The following is a 13,615-nucleotide window of genomic DNA, read 5'->3' as shown; positions in this document are numbered from 1 at the left end:
ATCTCCTGTGGCTTTGACGAAGGTTCTCTCCTCGGCCAAAGTTTGGTCGTCCTCTGAGCTCTCTCCTCGGTGAAGCCCTGACTCGTGGGCTCCTGGCTTCGTCTCTGCATTGTCACGTCTTAGCAAGAATCCTGCTGAGTCAACTTAGCTGGAAGCGCCCCACCCCCTGCCTCCCCGCCGGAATCTGATCCCCTCGAGGGCTGATGGAGGCCCTCCCTCTGGAGTCTGAGCCCCTCGAGGGCTGATGGAGGCCCTCCCTCCGGAGTCTGATCCCCTCGAGGGCTGATGGAAGCCCTCCCCCTGGAATCTGATCCCCTCGAGGGCTGATGGAGGCCCTCCCTCCAGAGTCTGATCCCCTCGAGGGCTGATGGAAGCCATCATCCCCCACCACCCCTGGTGATGTCTGGTCCCCCTGGCCCACCTTCAGCAAGAATCCTGTTAGGTTGGTTTAGCCAGAATACCCTCCCCTCATCCTTGATGTTTCTTCCTGGTCGTTTTCCATCCCACCTGCTCCTCGGCTGTAAGGTCCCCTTTGCCTTGTTGTCCAGAGTTGAGCCCGGTCTCCCCCCCGCCCGCACCTACTTCGATAGCCCCCGGGAATAGTCTGCCGTACCAGCCGTACCAGTACTTCAGCAGCATCATGAGTAACTCTAAGCTTATACCCGAAGTAAAGTCAGTTCCTCGTGGGGTACCCAGGGTCTGTTCTTAAAAGCTAAAATTTCCGTTCCCCTAATGGGCGAGTGGGCAGGACTCCTGCGGCCTCAGATTCTTGAGCAGTCTGTCTGCACCGGCCTGCTGGCGCCCTGTGTTCCCGCTCAGATCGCCAGCCCCGGGCCGTGCTGCGCTCCGAAGCCGGCGGGGTTCAGCCCCGGGTCGGGGAGGGACCAGACGGAGTGGGAAAAGGCTTACCCTCCCGGCTCTCCCGGTGGGCCTTTGCGCCCCTGCCGCCCGGCGGGAGACCACGGGGCAGTGGTCGGGCTCGGACCCCCAGGGCTCCCTGCATTCTTGGCCCTTCAGAGGGCTAAGAACAAGCACGTCAGCGTCTGCAGAGCCAAGTATAAGAGGCCCCCCACTTATATATATATATAAGCCTTTAGGATATTCAAGCCCACGCATTTCGTATAAAGTGCAATTTCAGCGTGCAGCTCGGTGGGTTTTCACCCCGAACCCGCCTGTGTAACTTGCACCCAGGACACCCCAGCACCCGGCACCCCTCCCTCCGCCCTCGGCCCCCCAGGAAGGTGACGGCTCTCGTTGCCTGACAGCCTGGATTAGCTTTGCCTGTGTTTGCACTTTATACCAATGGGCTCATACAGTGTGTAGGAGGGCGTACGGCTCGGATGAAATTGGGGGGTTTAAGGAGTTTTTTCTCTCATCCTCAGTTTGTCACATGTTCCTAGAAACAATAGAAGGGAGTGGAAAGTCTGTCTATTAGAGGATTGAACACGCTTGGTACAAGCCACCCGCTAGAACTCACAGAACTTAGTGATGATATGACTCTCCTGCTGGCAGATTGGTTTATTAGTCCTTCACTGCCTTGTGTATTCTATCACCAGAGAAGGGGTACTTCTTTGAAATAGACTGTCTAGATCGGCGGCCGGGGCACTTCCTCCGCAGAGGGCCAGACCGTAAACATTCTCGGCTCTGTGGGTCAGACGGTCTCTGCCGCCGCTGAGGCAGAAGCGGCCACAGACGAGGCTCACGTGTGTGGCCCTTGTGCAAGCAGCGCGATTTATGGGCCCTGAAATGTGAAGTTCACGTGATGGTCGCTTGTCACAAAACATCATCCCACCTTTTGCTTTTCCTTAACCGCATCTGAGAGGGGATCGCTCTGAAGCTTTGAAACGTTTATCCGCCTTCTCGGAGCAAGCTGACGACGTCCTCTTGGTCAGCTTGGGCGACGTGGTGCAGGAACCAGGCCCGTCCTCTCACCGTGTCTCCCTGGATGAGTACTTCTCTGGTGTGTCTCCTCCTCTGTGGCGTGGGGACAGTCGTCAGGGAGGACGTCCAGCTGGTCACACCGGCTGTGCCAGGTGTTCAGGGGCAGAATCCAGGCCGACTGACCGTGGAGAACCAGCGCCCAGGTGGGCCGGATAATACTTTGGATGTCGCCCTCGATGCTGGGTGCACCCTACAGAGGTCTTCTGTGTACCTTCCCCAGCCTTTGCCTGGTAGATAGTCATTGCTCTTATTAAAACTAGAGTCAGAGGAGAGAATCCCTGCCTGAGACCCCCAAGCTGGTCCCTTAAGAACGAGAGCTTTGTGGAATGTGCAGGTTAAGTGCACGGACTTTGGGGCAAGACAGCGTGATGGAGTCCCAGTTCTGCCACCTAGAAGACGTGTGTCTCGGGCTGCGTCACTCACCTGTCTGTTCCTTGGTTTCCTCATCTGTAAAATGGGGGAAAATAGAATCTACCGCATAACGCTGCTTTGAGGATTAAATGAGTGAATACGTGTTAGAACATTTCAGACAGTCCAGGCACAGAGGGAGCCCTGTGTGTTTGCGATCATTATTTTTTGTTTTCAAGTAGTGAATACATTATTGCTGGGCTCTGATGCCTGGTAAAGATAACTGAGGTTCCCAGACGTATGACTGCTGGATAAGTTACATATCAGATGACAGATTAGGTGACAGATTGGGGAATATCTCATGAGCATTGCTTTATGATTTGATGATTTCCTATCCTAGCTCATTGTTTTATTTATTTATTTATTTATTTATAATCTTATTGGAGTGTAGTTGATTTATTACAATGTTGTGTTAGTTTCAGGTGTACAGCAAAGTGAATCACATATACATATATATACATATATACCTATTCATTCTTTTTCAGATTCTTTTCCCATATAGGTTATTACAGGGTACTGAGTAGAGTTCCCTGTGCTATAGAGTAGAGCCTTGTTGGTTATTTTATATCTAGTAGTGTGTGTATGTTAATCCCAGACTCCTAATTTATCCCCCCCACCCCGGCCACGTTTCCCCTTTGGTAACCATAAGTTTGTTTTTGAAATCTGTGTGTTTCTGTTTTGTAAATGAGTTCATTTATATCATTTTTAAAAATTAGATTCCACATATGAGTGACATTGTTTTATTTTTAATAGCTCCAGGCATCTAATCCTGAACTGATCTTTTTCTGTTTGGGAACTCATAAACATACCAAAATGCAAGGGCTAAGAATGGGTGATAAAGTCTTAAGCACTGTGCAAAATGAATGTGCTCCTGTGAGACTTGAAGTGGCTTCCTGAAGGAAGTCACAGTTAATGGTTAGTTTCCTTTGGGGAAACATTCTTCAAGAATTATAACCCTGGTCTTGCATATCCTTGATGGAAATCGAATAGCTCCTGGGTTAATGTTTAGTTAAATGAGCCGAAAAAAAAAAAAAAATCACTTTCCCTGGTTAGGAGCAGAGGAAAATTATTTTAATTGAGAGATTTTTTTTTTTAAATGAGAAATAATTCCGTTAAGGTGGTAAGATTATGGGTGATGAGTATTTTTCTTTTTTTTTTTTTTTTTGAAGATGGATTTGCCTTTTGGAAAGGGAAGGGGAAAAAAGCCCAAAGCTATTATAGTCTCTCTCCAAAATAAATTATCTTTATTGCAACACTAAGATTGCAGAGGTGTGTGTCATAGACCCACAGCCTAAAGCCTCAAGAATATTCTAAGAAGTTGGTGATACATATTCTAAGAGTGCTGGCATTTCACGCTGTTAATTTCTCTGGTTGATCTTGGTTTGCGTTCAAAGCCGAAGTCTGTTGGGCGGGCAGAAAGGGAAAAAACATCACGTTTGGGCACAGGTTCCGCGTCCCTCAACTCCCGTCTCCTCCCCTCTGCGCTTTCCTGTCCCCACTTGGTTCTGGCTTGGCGTCAAGCAAATCTGCGAGGTGAACTGGTGATCGGTTTCCTAGGATGGCTGTAACAAATTACCGCAAACTGGGTAACTTAAAAAAGAACAGAAATTCATTCTCTTACAGTTCTGGAGACCGGAAGTCCAAAATCAAGGTGTCAGCAGGGCCAGGCTCCCTGCAGAGGCTCTAGGGGGCATCCTTCCTTCCCCCTTGTAACTCTCGGTGTTTCGATGCTTGTCGAGCCTCACTCCGGTCTCTGCCTCTGTCCTCACAAGACCTTCTCTCCTGTGTCTCTGCCAGATCTTCCTCTTCTTTCTGAGAACACCCATCATCAGATTTAGGGCCCCTGAGAGATCCTTAATGACGCCTGCCGAGACCTTATTTCCAAAGAAGGTCACGGTCCTGGATGCTGGAGGTGAGGATTCAGACTGACCTTTGAGGAAGTTTGAGAGCCGGTTTCCCCGTCACCAGCCTTGAGGGCTTGACATCTCCCAGCCTGGGCTCGTTTCTCGTGGAAAACGGGGATGGTGGTATGTACCCTGCTGGGTCCCGAGCAGCGCATGGGGGCGTGTGCAAACAGGGGGCAGAGCACGGAACTCACGGCAGGAACTCAGCGAATGTGCTGGAATCTGGACTCGGACTCTCCTTGACCTCCTGAGCTTTCTTGTCCTCAAGCGGATTATGTTTGACACCTAATCTGTTGGGTGAATCCAGACAAGTGGGGGGAGCCGATCTCTCTAGATGACGCAGGTTGTTAAGATTCAGTGAATTAATGCAAAGAGTTTACACCGGTACCTGGCCCTGCACTTGTGGCTGGCTGCTGTGGCACCATGACCCTGTTGATCTGAATCGGCAGAGGAGGCTTCCAGGAGCCCCTGGAGATCAACCCTGAACCCACCGCAGGGTCCACAGTGCAAGTGGCTCCCACTGCCTGTCCTAGTTTTGGGGCTCCTTTAGCCCAGGACTCAGTATCTACGTGGCCTCAAAAAATGCTCTTGGTTTAAAAACATTTTTTTTTCACTCCAGGTGTTCAGGTCATGAGTGGGATTAGCATCACCTCCCCCATCACATCTTTAGCTGATGCGATGAGAGGGAAGTCCCAGCAGCGTTCCCTGCAGAAGACACAGGGCGTGCGGAATTCATCGTCCCTTGTATCAGAAAAATGGGCTCCTCCGCCCTTTCCACCCTGGACCAGTAACTGGTCCCTTTAGGACTTAGTTTAAAAGGAGTCCATCCACCTTTGTGGCCTGAGGTTGTGCCCTTACTGGAGATTGTTGCTGCTGTGTGATGCGGACGTCAGGATACGGCTTTCAGCTTGAAAGGATCTTTACTAAGTTCCTCTGGCGGCTCGCTCCCCAGTGACTCCGTGTTTTGATGCGCCTGCAGCTGTGTGTGCCTGGTGACAGTTAACGCTCGTCCGTTGGTGGTTAGTACCCGCAGCGTAATGACATGTGAAGGAGACCCCGTCCCTGCCTGCAGTCGTGGGCCTGGAGCCATCGGAACCCCAGGTGGACACACAGTCGCGGTTGAGGGTGTGGACCCAGCAGAGGTGACAGCGAAGGGCCTTTTTAGCCTCACCGCCGCCACATTGTTCAGACGTTGTCGTCGCGAATGGTCTCTGCAGGTCTGCTCGGCAGTTGGGGTTCCATCCTCCTGGGGTAGGAAAGGAGTGAAACCCTGGACTGGAATCGCGGAAGTTGAACGTGACGGGACATTTCCTTAGTGTCACTGCGGCCGCATCTCTCCCCGCGTTCCCAGTCCTGTGGGAGTGTCTGTCTCAGGGAATTCTCTTGCGTCAGATTTTATGTTCTTGCACCTCCTCCTTCCTCCTTCCTCCTTCCTCCCAAGGTCATCACTGTTATGAGGTGGATGTGCGTCATTGTCACATTTTCAACACGTGTATAAGTGTCTGTCTAGCTAGTTGTCTAACATCATTGTGTGTTTTAAATGTTTCATCTGTTGTTTTACAGGATACACCATTCTTTTATAACGTGTATTCTCTTTGTTCCAAAGTTACAGATTTGAGGTTCATCGCCATCGTTTCACGGAGATCTAGTCCCTTCACTTCCCTTGTTACACAGCGGCAACAATTTATCTGTTGCCCTGCTGGGATTCAGCTGGGTTGCTTCTGCCTTCCTGCTCTTTCATTTTTGTATTCACTTCATTAATTAATTTGGCTGTGCCGGGTGTTAGTTGCAGCATGCGGGATCTAGTTCCCGGACCAGGGATCAAACCCGGGCCCCCTGCATTGGGAGCGTGGGGTCTTAACCACTGGGCCACCAGGGAAGTCCCCTTTCCTGCTCTTTTAAACAGAGCTTCAGTGTGCACTCTTCCGCTCAGCTTGCACACACCTGTGAGAATTCCCCAGGTCTGGGCACACTTAGAGGGGAACTGCTGGTCCAAAGGAGGACTTGTCTTGTACTGGGTTTGGCAACTTGCTTTCCAAAACGCCTGAACCGATTTGCCTTTCTCCAGAGGTGTTGGAGGGTTCTGTAGCCTCAGGTGCCTACCAGTGAGTGCTTTTATCAGATTGAACAAACAGTTTCAACCTGACAGGTGTGAAGTGGCAGGCATTTGCCTCTCTGTGATTGCTGGAAAGGTTAAGTACTTTTTCATATATTTGTTGTATGAAGTATAATATCCTTGGCATATTTTTTTCTCTGACTCTTAGGGATGTGGGAGAGAGGTGGATCTTTTCTCATTGATTGTTAGAAACGCTACATATTTTAGATACTCATTTCTTGTTACGAGTCACAAGTATCTTCTCCTGGTCTGTGACCTTTTAGCTAAAATATTTTTATGAAAGAAAAAGAAGAAATGGGCAAGAGCGATAACAGCTTTAAGAGAAGCATCTGTAAAAGGGTCTGTTTATTCTGCTTCTGAGACTACAACTGACCCTTGAACAACACAAGTTTGAACTGTGTGGGTCCGCTTAAACGCGAATATTTTTCAACAGCAAGTGCTACAGTACGTACTGCACGATCTGTGGCTGGTTAAATCCTCGAATACGGGGGAGCCGGGGATGAGGGCTGACTGTAAGTTACACGTGGACTTCCGGTGCCCCAAACGCCCTGCTCTGGCCAAGGTCAGCTGTGGTTTGTGATGCTCTGATGAGCTAATGGATCGTGGCAGTTCTTATTTGTTGAGATGGTGTCAGGACAGGGCTTTCACACATGCTTTTTTCTTTCTGAGTCTCTGTTTTGCCTCCATAAAGCATCACCTTTAGGAACATGCATTTGTTCCTGGTGGGTCTCCAGGCTCACTTGTTTGAGGCTTCAGTAGTGAGTTGCTGCTGCCACCACCCTTGCCCAGGAGATCACCACCTCCCACTTGCAGGTCAGAGTGTCCTGTGACCTCTGAAAGGGTTAGACTCGCCTGCTAACACCCACCAGCATACGGTGATTAGCTGCCATTCTCCCAAAGTGGAGAGCCGTTCTCGCTAATACAGAAGCAATCTGTGTTCATCACACACCCCACCAAAAGCATAGTTCTACCCACCAGGGGACACCTACTGAAAATACTGTGACATATGTCCTGCAGAGTCACACGTGTGTGGCTGTGTGCCATGTAACAGCAGAAGCAATTGTGAAGTACATGTTGTTTTAGGTTGTTCCCTTTTCACTTAATAAGTATCTTGGAAATCTCTTTCCTGGCTAATGGATATAGTCCTACAGTGTCAGCTCTAATGGCCGCATAGGTTTCCTTTGCATCTTGAAGATTTGGAAAGATTCCTTATTATTAGATACATTGGTGCTTTCCTTTTTTTTTTTTTGTTTAAGCAGTCTTGACATGAACATGGATACTTGTGAATATCTTTAACTACTTCCTTGTGGGGGGGGGAAAAAAAAAATCCAAGCCTGGAATTACTGGATCAAAGCCCTGCTCATTTCTCAGACTTTGGAGTACAGCCCCAAATTGTTCCTGTGCCAGGCGCGTCCTGTGAATCGGGGACAGGGAGGTGGCTGAGGTCCTGGGTCTCGGGTCATCCTCTGGGCGCAGAGGCAGCCAAAGCCAGACACAGGGGGGCTGCCCCCGGGGGCAGGAGGCCGGTCTTCAGCTAAGGGAGGTGGGCAGGACAGAGGCTCCCTTGGGATGGTCCGTGTAGCTCCCCTCACCACACATGGTCTTCTGTCTAAACCACGCACAGCGCTGACCGTGACGAAAGGTGCAGCCCCACCTGTGCTTGACGTGAGTCGCATGTCACGCACACGCGACCCCTGTCCATCCGGAGTAATAAGATACCAGCCTCACCTGCCTCACAGACGTGGGATTCAAGCCACAGGGTGGGTGGAAAAGTGGTTTGCGGACGGTCAGGTTCTGTTACAAATGTTGTATAAACGGCATCACTGATGCTCTGCTCGGGCGCGCACAAGGGCGTCCGATGAGTCACAGCCCCCAGAGGACGTTACAGAGGATGGTGGTCCAGGAACGAGAGTCTCCCGACGAGCAGGGGCGGGGGCAGCCCCAGGGAGGCCCCCCTGGGGTTTAGGTCCGTCCTCCGCCGAGCGCAGCGGGGCGAGCACAGCTCTGCCGTCACACAGCCCAGGTTCGAGTCCCCGCCTGGCCACGACCAGCTCTGCGACGTCGGCCCAGTGACCCCACCTCCCTGTGCTGAGTTCCTGCGTCTGTGAAACCTAGATGCTTCCAGAGTCCTTGTGAGAATCGGGGAATAAGGCCTATAAAGTGCTTATTAACCCAGGATCTGCGGCTCAATGTGTACAGGCTTTTATTATTCTTTTTTTTTCATCTTGTCAATCCTTATAGGGAGACTGTTAGAACAGGAAAAAAAAACAAAAATTTATTCCCTAGCAGTTTCAAAGCAGCCTAAAATCAAATTCTACTTTTAAGATTCAGTTTTCATTCATCATTCTGGAACTTTCTAAATAGCTCCTTCCTAGTAAAAAGTGCCCACTTTGGGGATTTAATTATGGGCCATGAGGACTTGCTTCCTCTAAGATTTGAAGAAAGATCTGGTTTGCTCTACAGGAAAATGAGTAGAGACTCCATATTTTGGCAGCCTCACAGGGGCCCTGAGGGGCCCGTGTCCAGGGCTCCCTTCCAGGTTGGCTGGTGCTGGGCCACGGCTGGTTCTTCAGGGAACAGGGTCTTTCTCTGTAACTCTGAGCATGTCAGCGAGAGAGCTGTCATCTCTGACAAACGTGTTTTGTTTTTGTTTTCTTAATTGTCGCTGAAACATCAGTTGCCTTTTCTGAGTTTACCTTTGTGCACCCAGAGGTCACAGAATGTCGTGGTTTGAGGGTGACTGGTCCTAGATTCGGGGGTTTCGTGGTCTAGCAAACAATTTTTTAATGGATGGGATGAGCATTAGAGTGGTCAACTTTTAGTTTTTTTTTTAAAGTAAGGCTATTAGTAAAAGTTACTATCAGCTACACCACCATTTTGTCAAAGAAAGCTCTTTTAACACCACCTGGCTACAAAGGAAAAAAAGGGGGGGGTGGTAAGAGGGGAGAAAGAAAGGACTTACGCTGAGAATGTTTGTAAAGATTTTGCATCAGTTAGTTTCATGAAAAACTTCCTCTTTTGTTATTTTTTCTCTTGTGCATCCAAGGAATCAAGAGATTGCATCCACACAAAGGAAAGGAGATCAAATGACTTGCTCAGGGTCAAGTAACAAATCATTCTCGGGCAAGACTGGACCACGGTCCTTCTGAAGCTCCCTCCAAGCCTTCTGGGCTGCTGGTCACTGAGCTATGTAAACTGACTCTGGTCCTTATATTCATGTGACGCATGAATTGTGATTTGTTTTGTAAATTGTTCGTAACCAAAGAACACTGTAAATAAAGAAGCGTGTATTCCGTGCTTAAATGCCTGATCCTGGGGATGAGTCTGGGCGAACGCTAAGCAGCTGCATTGAAGAGATGCCAGCTCCCAGTGGCTGAGCTGAGAGGAAAGTCTGTTTTTCCCGTTATGCAGCAGTCCTGAGGCTGGTGGGCAGCTCTCTCCTCGTGGTCACTCAGACACCTGAGTTTCTGCCATCGTGATGCTCTGTCCGTTGGCTGGGATGCTTTCCTCGTTCGCGGGGTTGAAGCTGGTTTACATGGAAGTGGGGAGGGGAGGATGGGGCACTTCAGCGTGATGTCTTGAAGGCGAGACCCAGAGGAGTCAGCTCTGGCCTAAACCAGTCACACAGCTACATCGGACCGCAGGGGAGGCCGGCAGAGGTCATCCCAGCTGAGCAGCCAGTGAAAACTTTGGGGGTGAAGTGGGGAGGGGTTTCCATCACTGGAAGAAGAGGAGGTTGGGTCCTGGGGGGTCAAAGAGCAGTCGTGGTTATAGACGTGAAGATGTTTTTGGTCCTTATCCTTTTTCTCTCTAACAAAATGGGAAAGAACGTTCCTGCCGGGGCTTCCCTGATGGTGCAGTGGTTAAGAATCCGCCTGCCACGGCAGGGGACACGGGTTCAAGCCCTGGTCTGGGAAGATCCCACGTGCCGCGGAGCAACTAAGCCCGTGCGCCACAACTACTGAAGCCTATGCTCCAGGGCCCGCGAACCACAACTACTGAGCCCGTGTGCTGCAACTACTGAGCCTGTGTGCTGCAACTACTGAAGCCCGCACGCCTAGAGCCCGTGCTCCGCAACAAGAGAAGCCACCGCAATGAGAAGCCCGAGCACTACAAGGAAGAGTAGCCCCTGCTCGCCGCAACTCGAGAAAGCCCGCACGTGGCAATGAAGACCCAACGCAGCCAAAAATGAAAACAAGAAAAAGAAAGTTCCTGCCTCTCGAGCTCCTTTGTTTTCAGTCCACCTTACTCAACACTCCCGTATGTTGGAAGGCAGATGCCCAGGAAGGCGTGGTTGATGTGAGAGCTGGTCTGCCCCATCTCACTTAGTACCCCCAGAGGTCTGGTGTGAGGGAGGGTTGTACGTCTTTGCCCCTTTCCCCAAACACGAGTCGCCTAATTAGAGTATTTTCACGGGGAGATCCAAGTGCCCGAACCTGATGATGTCACCCGGTGTTAAAGGTGACGCCCGTCCTGGCAAGTGCTAGTAGGGTGGGATGGTCTGAGGACTGCAGGCTTTAGACCTGTGTTTACCAGCACTCAGCTCCTGCTTGATGACGTGTGACAGAATGGACAAAGCTGTAGATTTCTCTCCCAGATGGCTTCCTTATTTTTAGTTTGGCAAGAAATTGCTGGAATCTATTTCTTTACGCCGATGGTCTGAGTGCCTTGAGCGAAGGGCAGACCCAGGCGCCCCAGGAAAGAGATGTTACTTAGTGTGTTACCGCCCAACACGTTCAGGGAAATCACAGGCAGAGGATGTTTGTTCATAACTTGTGTTTTCTTTTTCCTTTGGCACATTTACAGTGAAGTCCCCCAAATCCAAAAGAACAGTCCCCTGGTTCCAGGGGAAAATAAGTAAATTAGAGATTAGATTGGAACCCTGCCCCTCTCGTCTGCAGAGAGCCTCGGACATCCTACACTCCCCTCAAAATCGCATCATCCCGAGCGGGGCCCTGGAATTGCTGGCGACTCGGGCACCTGCTTTCCAAGATGAAGGACCAAGATGGAGACCCTTCTAAGCACACTGACCGCAGGAATTCACATCTGTATTAGTTTCCTGGGGCTCCTGTGACAAATGACCGCAGTGCAGTGGCTGAGAACAGTAGAGGTGTGTTCCCTCAAAGCTCCCGAGGCCAAACGTCCAAAATCCAGGTGTTGGCAGAGTTGGGTCCCTTCATGCCGTCACTCTCTCCGGATGGTGGCCGGCCGTCCTTGGCGTTTCCTGATTTGTAGAGACGTCCCTCCAGGCCCTACCTCTGTCTTTATAAGGCTTTCTTCCCTATGTCTCTGCATCTCAAACCTCCCTCTCCTTTTTCTTATAAAGAGTTCAGTCTCTGGTTTTGAATTTAGCCCCCTGCCCCCAAATTCTAGATGCTCTTGAGATCTTCAACGTAATTACATCTGCAAAGACCCTATTTCCAAATAAGGTCATATTCACAGGTACTGGGGGTAGGACTTGGGCATATCTTTCTGGGGGGGGGGCGGGGATGACAACACAGTTCAACCCCCAACAGTATCATAGCAAACAGGCACGAAAAGAGGTTCTATCTAGTACCACCTGGTCCCCTGGTTGGCTGAGTGTAGACTTACAGCCTTGGAAATGCAGTAGGCCTGTCTTTCACAGCTGGGAAATCAGAAGTGGCAGAAAGTGAGCTGGCGCTCTCGTATTAAAATACTCACCCCAACGTGGAAACCACCCAAATGTCCATCAACTGATGATTGGATAAATAAATGTGGCATATTCATACAATGAATATTATTGGGCAGTAAAAACAAGTGAAATCCTGATTCTTGCTACCCTGTGGATGAACCTTGAAGATATCACACCAAGCAAAAGAGGTCGGACACAGACGTTCACGTTTCATGATCCCATTTACATGTAATGTCCAGAATAGGCGGCGCTATAGAGACAGAAAGTAGGTTATGGACGCCTCGGGCTGGGAGCAGGGGGGTGGCTGCAGGGGAGTCTGGAGGAACTTTTCATGAGTTTGGGATTCTTTTTGAGGTGATGAAAATGTTCTAAAATTGATTGTGGTCGTGGTTACAGAACTCTGTACTAAAAACCATTGAATTGTATACTTTAAATGGATTGTGTGGTATATGAATCATATCACATTTTAAAGAAAAAAAAAGGAACTAATGAACAACCTTGCCCCCTCACCAGTCCTCACTATAGTACCGAGCTGACATGACACTGTACAAGCCTGGTCGGAGGCATGCTTTCACAACACTGCCTTCGCGCTCCTGCTTCACTGCGGGGACCCATCAGGGTTCATCCGTGAGTGGTTAATGCCAGTGAGGAGGCATCACAGAAGCTGTGCTAATTATCAAAGTCATTCACAATGACTGTGTTTCTTTTTCATCCATCTTCGTGTCCCCAAGGGCTCTGAAGACTCCTCTCTGATGGCCTTTCTCGGGGGCCCTTTAAAGAGATCCTTTCTGGGAAGCAGGGAGCCACGGACTGGAGATGGACCCATGATTCTAAAGCTTCAGGTGGGCAAGGGCTCGAAGCAATGCATCATGTGGCCCTGCCGCTGCCCCCATCCTGTTCACACTCAGTCTCTGCCACAAGCCATGGTCGTGTGCTCTCAGCAGACATAGTGGGGAAATGGAGCCCTTGCTTCTGATGCTTTCCTCCCCCCACCCCACAAACCCCTAAAAGTCCATGCCCTGTTGCAGAGTTTCACCAGGAGTCTCTGGGTCATCTTTCTGTCCCCGTTGAATAGCTGTCTTTATGGCTGAGGTGCGAGAGCCCCCAACCGCCAGCCCTTGGTCACTCCTACGTGCGCTGAGTTTTCCATCAATGGCTTTCTCACCACTGAGACGGTTCTTAGCCGACCAGCATGTCCCCAGAGGCCATTCGAGTAAATGTGGGTTTTTCGTAGACAGGATATTGGCAATGCAGTTCGATTGCCTTTTAAGAAGAGACTCCCTGAGCGTCTTCCAGGGACCAACTCGTTCACGTAACAGATGCCTAGCGCCGCTCTGGGTCCTGGAGAGAGGCTAAGGTCATGGTACCCGTGTGTGGACACCTGCAGCAGAGGATGAAACAGCTGCACAGGGATGCAGCAGGAGCTGTGATGCTCTTGGCAGGGACCCAGGGTGAGGGAGACGTCCTTGTGAAGTGGAGGTGGTCAGAAAAGCTCCCGCCGCTGCGTCCCATCCTGCCTCCCCCTCTGTGGTCCAGGGACACTTAGATGCTGCTCTCGGTCTCCAGGACCGCCTTGATTTTCCACATTACAGG

The 13,615-nt window shown here is 50.2% G+C and overlaps 1 protein-coding gene across 3 annotated transcripts in view; it reads left to right on the top strand.

Annotated features, from left to right (window-relative positions):
- PRKCA (protein kinase C alpha) overlaps positions 1-13,615 on the top strand; it is a 368,584-nt gene that overhangs the window by 218,087 nt on the left and 136,882 nt on the right. The window lies entirely within an intron of this gene.

The sequence above is a fragment of the Balaenoptera physalus genome (genome assembly GCF_965194825.1).
Source record: "Balaenoptera physalus genome assembly, chromosome: 20".
Classification (NCBI taxonomy): Eukaryota; Metazoa; Chordata; class Mammalia; order Artiodactyla; family Balaenopteridae; genus Balaenoptera; species Balaenoptera physalus.
This window is presented reverse-complemented; position numbering and strand designations above follow the sequence as displayed.